This window comes from Adiantum capillus-veneris, chromosome 2 (assembly GCF_014529385.1).
Source record: "Adiantum capillus-veneris isolate H3 chromosome 2, ASM1452938v2, whole genome shotgun sequence".
NCBI lineage: Eukaryota > Viridiplantae > Streptophyta > Polypodiopsida > Polypodiales > Pteridaceae > Adiantum > Adiantum capillus-veneris.
Window position 1 is genome coordinate 124,660,410 of NC_140932.1, and position 8,506 is coordinate 124,668,915.

General features: G+C 42.8%; 1 pseudogene; it reads right to left on the minus strand.

Annotated features, from left to right (window-relative positions):
- Positions 1-4,667: 4,667 nt before the first annotated feature.
- On the minus strand, positions 4,668-6,367 carry LOC147463543 (uncharacterized; annotated as a pseudogene).
- Between the last annotated feature and the right edge of the window lie 2,139 nt (positions 6,368-8,506).

Below are 8,506 nucleotides of genomic sequence, written 5' to 3' on the forward strand. Positions count from 1 at the left end.
TGTGAGCTGCACGAGCTACCCTCCCTCCTCCTCTCCTCCACCAGCCGTTCGCCCTTCCGTGGCTCCATAGCAGTCGAGAGAGAAAGAGAGAGCAGCAGGTGCAACGAGAGAGAGCAGCAGGTGCAGCCATCGGCTCCCCCCTCCTTCCCCCTATCCTCGGCTCCATCACTACTGCAACTCCCTTGGCGCTGTGCACCGTCGGCCCTTGCTTGGCTCTATAGCAGCAACATCACCAGCCAAGAGAGAAAGAGAGAGCAGCAGGTGCAGCTCTACAGTTCTGCAGCTGATGGCAGCTCTACAGTTGCTGCATGCTGTCTGTGGAGGAAAAATCGAGAAGACATATGGAGGAAAATTGCAAGTAGAGTGCATTATCTAGAGTGAGTTGGTTTTCATGTCTTGCATTCCTAAGCTACCCTTGCTTACATATCCCTCTTCCTTCGTAGATGCTCTTCTTCGGCACACCGTACCAGTGTTTCCACACTCCCAGCCTCTCACAGTCCTCCAGCTTTCGAAGGATTCTGAAAGGCATGAGAGAGAGAGAGAGAGAGAGAGAGAGAGAGAGAGAGAGAGAGAGAGAGAGAGAGAGAAAGAGAGAGAGAGAGAGAGAGAGAGATTATCCGGTCGACAAAGCAGGGAGGGAGAGGGTTTATTAATGGCTATTTAAGTGAGGCTTTCAAATCTCAAGGCAGCCTACAGGTTCGACATTTCGCATGAGCAATGCTTCAAGCCCTGCCACAGAGAGAGAGAGAGAGAGAGAGAGAGAGAGAGAGAGAGAGAGAGAGAGAGAGAGGCATGGGGTTCATAATGAGAGGCGTGGCCTCTTCTTAGAGCATGCTCTGACATGAGAGGAGGGGGCCAAAAAGAGGTGGCATCCATTGGGTTTTTAATTACACAGTCGAAGGTGCGTCATCTCCAATGCAGTCGATGAGGAGAGCTTGGGAGCTGATGGGGTTACAAAAGTCAATATTTATGGGCTGGGTGAGCGCAGATCCAAGCCTGAGAGCGGATCCATGGTGGCCAAGATGAAGGAGGTCAAGAGCACAAGGTGATCGTGCAGGTAGCAATGGTCCGTGCGAAGCGTCTTAACTATTGCAAGTCTAGCTCCTGCGTTGAGTGTCCTTTTTTTAAAGCTTCTGAGGCCTTGCGAGTCTAGCAGATTGCTACTATTGCTGTCGGTGCGCAATAATGCAAGTGGGATTTTTGCTGGTGTTGATGCGCAATATATTGCAGTCAGGTTGTTGCTGGTGCACAGTCATGTAAAAATGCAAGTGACCGACGACCAGTAGTACTATAACCTAGCCTTCTAGGTTCATAGATCTTTTCATTTCCTAAATTCACCCGTCACTTATGGCATTTGAGATGGCTAGCAAGGGTTTTTATTTTTTCAAGATTGAAGGTTCTTCCTTATATTGTTTGATTTGAAAGGTTAAATGCCAAGTTCATGGATCTTTTCATTTCTTAAATTCACGCTTCACTTATGGCATTTGAGATGGTTGGCAAGGGTTTTTATTTTTTGAAGATTGAGGTCCTACTTATGTTATTTGATTTGAAAGGTTAAATGCTAGATTATATGCTTATTCACAAAGCTTAGGCTTGAAATAGCCCGTATTAACACTAGTTTGGCACCAAAGCAAGACACTTAAATGTCCTTTCTTAAGTATTGTAGAAAAAATCTAGCGCTTTTTTTATAAAGTTTCTTACCAAATCTTTTTGATGGAGTCTTATACACTATATAAGGTGTGTGCAAAAATTAATAGAGGTTTGAAAAAGCTTAGCTAGACATGATTTCACATATGCCAAAGAGGACATGGTAAAAGATAACAGACTCCCAAACACGTTAGAGGGAACCACACACACAAAAAAGCTTAGCTAGACATGACTTCACATATGCCAAAGAGGACATGGTAAAAGATAACAGACTCCCAAACATGTTAGAGGGAACCACACACACAAAAAAATTCTTCACCATAAGACATAAATTTGAGGCACCTCGATGGAACCTAGGCCTTTGGGAACCATAAAAGTTTCATACCAAAAAAAAAATTCCAGATGACGAAAATTCAATTTTTGGGACTCTATTCACTAAAATAACAACTCAAAGCATGCGACAGCTGGCAATGTAGCTACTTCTAAACATCAAGCACAATATGTTTTATAAGTTTAAATAAATGGAATGAAGACATGCAACTCATATAACATCTATCTCTTGCTTATACACCATCTCTCTTTGGCTCCTCGTCTTCCACCCTCTAACATACCATCTCCTCTCTCATCCCATTCGCCCTCACTTGGGACCTGCCCTGGAGATGGACGAAGCCAACAAAACAAGAAAGAGAGAGATCATTTCCTTCTCTTTGGGCACCTACGCTTACCCACCATCTCCTCACCCCATTCGCCCCTCTGTGCCTTGCCTACAGATTAGAGAGAGAGAGAGAGAGAGAGAGAGCACCGCAAGCCAGCATTCGACAAAAAAAAAAAAAAATCCGAGTCTCTGAGTGTCGAAACTATTTCGACACTCAGAGACAGTTATAAGAAGGTCCTTCTTGTTTTGTTTCTTGCTCGACATGCACATCCATGGCATATCCTACAGAGAGCCAGACTAGACAACACACACAGCATCTCAAAACTCACAGTGGCATCATGTATTTCTTGTAGCTTAGCTCTTTTTGCATTAACTCGTAACCCTATCCATAGGCTAAACTTGACAGAGATGCCTTCAAAGTCCGTTATCCTCAAGAGGGCACGATCAGAGCTTTCTATTGATTACTCAAAACCCTCTCTCTCTCTCTCTCTCTCTCTCTCTCTCTCTCTCTCTCTCTCTTCTGTAGGCAAGGCACAGAGGGGCGAATGGGGTGAGGAGATGGTGGGTAAGCGTAGGTGCCCAAAGAGAAGGAAATGATCTCTCTCTTTCTTGTTTTGTTGGCTTCGTCCATCTCCAGGGCAAGTCCCAAGTGAGGGCGAATGGGATGATAGAGGAGATGATATGTTAGAGGGTGGAAGACGAGGAGCCAGAGAGAGATGGTGTATAAGCAAGAGATAGATGTTATATGAGTTGCATGTCTTCATTCCATTTATTTAAACTTATAAAACATATTGTGCTGGATGTTTAGAAGCAGCTACATTGCCAGCTATGGCATGCTTTGAGTTGCTGTTTTAGTGAATAGAGTCCCAAAAATTGAATTTTCGTCATCTGGAAAAAAAAATTTGGTATGAAACTCTTATGGTTCCCAAAGGCCTAGGTTTCATAGAGGTGCCTCAAATTTATGTCTTATGGTGAAGAATTTTTTTGTGTGTGTGGTTCCCTCTAACGTGTTTGGGAGTCTGTTATCTTTTACCATGTCCTCTTTCACATATGTGAAGTCATGTCTAGCTAAGCTTTTTCAAACCTCTATTAATTTTTGCACACACCTTATATAGTGTATAAAACTCCATCAAAAGGATTTGGTAAGAAACTTTATAAAAAAAAGCGCTAGATTTTTTCTACGCTAGATTTTTAAGTGTCTTGCTTTGGTACCAAACTAGTGTTAATACGGGCTATTTCAAGCCTGAGCTTTGTGAATAAGCATATAATCTAGCATTTAACCTTTCAAATCAAATAATATAAGTAGGGACCCTCAATCTTCAAAAAATAAAAACCCTTGCCAACCATCTCAAATGCCATAAGTGATGGGTGAATTTAGAAAATAAAAAGATCCATGAACTTGGCATTTAACCTTTCAAATCAAACAACATAAGTAGGGACCTTCAATCTTGAAAAAATAAAAACCCTTGCCAGCCATCTCAACTGCCATAAGTGAAGGATGAATTTAGGAAATGAAAAGATCTATGAACCTGGAAAGTCCAACTTTTTGAGACTTTTTGTGTCCATATAAAGAAAAGGAAATGGTCGAGTGCACATTCATTCATTTGTGTTTTTCTTTTCCTTATTTTTCCTTTAATGTTTTCTTCTCCTTAAACTTAGAGTACTATATTGGGTGATAAATAATATTTTTTGAAGCAAATATGTGCTAACGATTTTTGGCCCGCAGAGGCCATAGGGAGTTGGTGGATGGTGGAGAAAACGGGCATTTCTAGAGTCGTTGGTTTTTGAGGGTGAGGATCAGTGCCACGTGATGGAGAGTGTTAAGGTTTGGGATTTTTTATTGTAGATGTCTTTTTTGGTGCAGATCATTCGCTCTGCAACGTGTGGATGAAGGCAGACGGCACTATTGTGAAGGGAGGTGTCACAAGCGTTATTACTTTCCTTGCACATGCACCAAGCTATGGGTTTTCCACCAATGCTACCCATTCAATGCATCATGGGAATGCGCTCAGAACCTGTGCCTTTTTCACGTTGTTGCAAGCCTGCTTATGCCACAGAGCCAACAAATGCAGGTAGATAAACTATGGAGGAAGCATGTAGCAGCTAGTACCTACCACTTTGTGATGACTATGGTGACCACAACTCTGAAAAAAGGGCATCCTCCATACATACAGATATAAGAGCTATATGCTCCCTTTCATTCTCAAATGCTGCCATTGATGAGGGTGTATTTGTGAGCTTCCTTAGCTCATCTTACACAACACCAAGCTATATTACATGTTTCCGAGAACATTGATCTGCCATTGCCTACTCTCAATGCCTATTCACAGACAATCATCACTATATACCCTCGATCATCTTCGAATTACAAGCTTTCTTCCCGTGGATGCATGAAATGATAATGGCGGTAATGATGATGATGATGGTGATGCACAATCCCTTTGCTAAAGTGCTTCTTAGCACTATTGTAGATGAGCATGTAATCACTTGATACAAAAATCCGACGCTCTCGGCACGTCGATGGTGATTTTGAGTGGCTAACAAGTTGTGCACAAGTTGCATTGCAGGTGGCAGCGAATGTAATCTCTTTTACAGTGGGTGAAGTTTCACCAACGGCAATGATGTTAGGAGGAGTTGAGGAGGACTGATGTGTTTTGAATGAGAAAATATGGTGTAGGTGGGATGGGATATGGCTTCGCTTATGTGCATGTACATGTGCATTAACGAGAGGAAGATGCCTCTACATTCTCACCAGTGATGCGAGAAGCAACATAGTGCATGTATGTAGAAGAGAAGGAGTGTGTTAAGTGTGCAATTTGATGAAATGCATTAGAGAGATTGTTGCAGCTAGTGCTCAGAGTTGTTAATGCCAGGTGAGTCAGCATTGTAGAATTAATCATCATTATCACAGAGCATTTCACTAGTGCAATTGCACGCAAGTGGCCGGTTTGAGGTGTGAAGTGACCATTGAAGCATGTCATGGAGAGTATGCTTGTTGTGCGATGCGGCCACTGCCGGTGCCACGCCGCGACCTTTAGAAACTTGCATATCTTTTGCGCTCTCTTTTGCTGTGGACATTCTCTCTCTACTATCCAAGTCCACCTTATAGTTAGACAAATTCCCTTACTGTTTTTTGCTAATAGGTTCAAGATCTAGTACCTTTTGCACTTGATCAATTTGGGAATATTCCTTCAGCTCCTGCTGATCATCATGAGCAGCTAATTCTAATAGACCATCAACATGAGCTTCCTTTAAACCATGATCAAGATCAACTTCCCTAACATCAGAAACAACAACCTCCTCTACCCTTGGATCATGATCGAGAGCATCTTGTTGTTCGGCGTGATGTCCACCTTCATTATGCAGCAGCGGCTCGAGATTCCTCAGCATTGCCTGCAGCTCAAAAGAGTCAAAAAGAGAGCTCTTGTGACCAATTATAGCACTAGTGCCTTGCCCAAAGAGGGATATCAAAGAGGCCAACTCATTGTCTACATACAATGAGGAGGTACTCTTCCTGTTGTTGATTTGAAAGAGACTATCCAATCAGCGGTTGTGATGAGGCGGCGGATCATCTGCCGGCACTGGGACACGATGTAGAAAAGGTAGTGGCTGGATGCAAGGAGGATGCCGAAGGTAGATTAGAGGATGATGTGGAATACAATATGGGATCAGCATGTGCTGCATCAAGTAAGTGTGGGGTGTCATGATATGGACCACATATGAGTTGATGATTTTCCTCATCAAAAAATGAAGATTGTGGACAAGCAGCACCAGAACGGGCACATCATGATCAACTCACTATTGCAAGATTGTCTGCTTCCTACTTGAAGCCTGAAGGTGGTAGGCATCTAGCCTTGCTAGCTTTGTGTCCACATGAGACATTCCTTTACTAGTCTCTTGATTGTCATATCCTCTACTATTTCTAGTTGTGCTTATTCTCTTCCCCCTCACCATGAGAGAAGTGCTGCTACTAGCTTGTATGTAGAGCGAGCAGCCACTTGTCTGATCACTCCGCAACATATATTCTACTACCTTGTGACCACCCTTGACATTGCCACTCCCCATTCCTTTGTCATATTGTAGGCTACCGTGATTCTTCACCTTGTTTAAAAAGAAAATAAAGTAGAGCCAAAAGAGAATCGGGCTAGACATAAGAGAGGAACCAAGAGTTGTTAATACTAAGCCTAATTATAGCATTCATTTTTCAATGTTGACATGGCATGTATAGATAGAATAAAAGAACTAAGCGTTGTTAATACTAAGCCTAATTGTAGCAGATCATTTTTTAGCATTTGCATGGTTTGCACAATTACCATGCAAATAGGTTTTGCATGATGCAGGCTGTCATGGCAAATTTGACACATCCTACACCTCTAACCACGAGAGGCGTGAGAGAGAGAGAGAGAGAGAGAGAGAGAGAGAGAGAGAGCGATGTATCCTACGTCCTGCGTTACAGAGAGTGCATGAGGAACATATGCTCTACTCAATCATGACAAAACCTATCGAGGTGTATGCTTGTCGTGGTGTTCTTGATGAGGGAGCATGGCAAGGTGGACAGAAGGATAAAATCCTTGAAGAGAGTTTTAGAGCACTTTATAGAGACTCCTATCTTTTACGAGTGAGAGGATTCTTGCTTAAAAGAGTTGCTAACAAAAAAGAGAGGGGCACAAAATAGAGGAGGGAAGCAAGGTAGAAGTAGAAGGAGGCTAAACAAGCACATGTAGCTGAGGCCAAGAAGGCTTACGGGTGGGTGGTTGCAGGCGGGGGGGGGGGGGGGGGGGGGGGGGGGGGCAAGATATTAGATACTTATTGACTTTCTACAAAGCCTAGCGAATAGCATCATCATATTAGTATTTAAGTAGGGGCCCCCAGTACTTTCCAAACATCTCAAATGCATAAGTGAAAGGGTGAGTTTAGGAAATGAAAAGTTGCCTTCAATTGTAAAGTCAAAAAACTTTTCATGTCCATATAAAAAGATGTTCTAGTGGGCATTGGTACAATTGTACTTTTCTTCCTCTTTAAATTTTCTCTTTGCATTATGTAGGTAGAGTTTCCTTTCACTTTGTAGGACGTAGTGAAGAAGCAATTAGGAAACGTATGTACATTGAGGACGTAATGTTGGCACTCGGCTTTGGGTCGCGGATGTACCAACTTATTAGTACCTTGTGTGCGAGTAGCCATTCGGAGCTTCTTTTTTAAGAAAGGATTGTGGGAGACTTTGAGGTTAAAAGATCCATTAAGTAAGGCTGCCCTCTTGCCCCTCTATTATTTGCCATTGGTTCCCATCCTGTAGTAACACTACTCAAAGATATCGCTGTTAAAGGGGAGATTCATGGACTAACTCTTCTTGATAACAACCAACTGTTGGCTAAGTTTTTTTCTCCCGCATGTAGCCTTCAACTGTCTGCTTCTTAAGCTTTCCAAATGCAACTAGAAAGAGTTGTGAAGAGATTCCTATGGAAGAACAACACGAAAGACTCTACGCCTTGGCAGTGGGCTAGTTGGGAGACAATTGCAAGACCTGTGGAGCAAGGCGGTCTAGGGATTCTCAACCCTAGCATCCATGCTAAGGCCTAATGTGCTAAGTTTGTGGTGACTTTATCAAAACAAGACCATCAGGCCTGGGTCAGTATGGCAAGGGCCATGATGGAAAAATCTAATTTATGCTCGAAAGGTGGTCTGTGGAAAGGGTTGAAGTTACACGATAAGCTTCTCTTCCCTCATTGGGTCATCCTTAAACTTGGAGGATCGATAGAGGAGCTCTTTCAAAAATGCAACAAGGCAACAAAGTCTTTGGGATGGGGAGAGCTGGCAAGGTACTTCCACAACTCCATGTCTCCTTGGTCCCCTTGGCTCTCTAAGGTTGCAAACATCTCTATGAAGCCTTTCTGGAGGGAAATTTCCAGACAAATTCAAAATGAAGGTATCAAGCGTATTGGCCGGCTTTGGGACTACAACAGTTTTTACTAGAAAGATACAGACCAACTAGCTAGTCAGTTTAACCTAAACGGGATTAAAAGCTTGCTAATTAGCAAAGCCCTGGGACAGCTAAACAATTGGTATATGCCAGATTGTAATTCCAGATTTGAGTGGAAAGCCTGGCAATGGCCGAAGAACAAGCACTTTCTAAAGCCACAAACCAAGGGAGTGTACTTCTCACTTATGTATTCAAAGGATTGGTTATTTCCGTTAAATAAATTATAG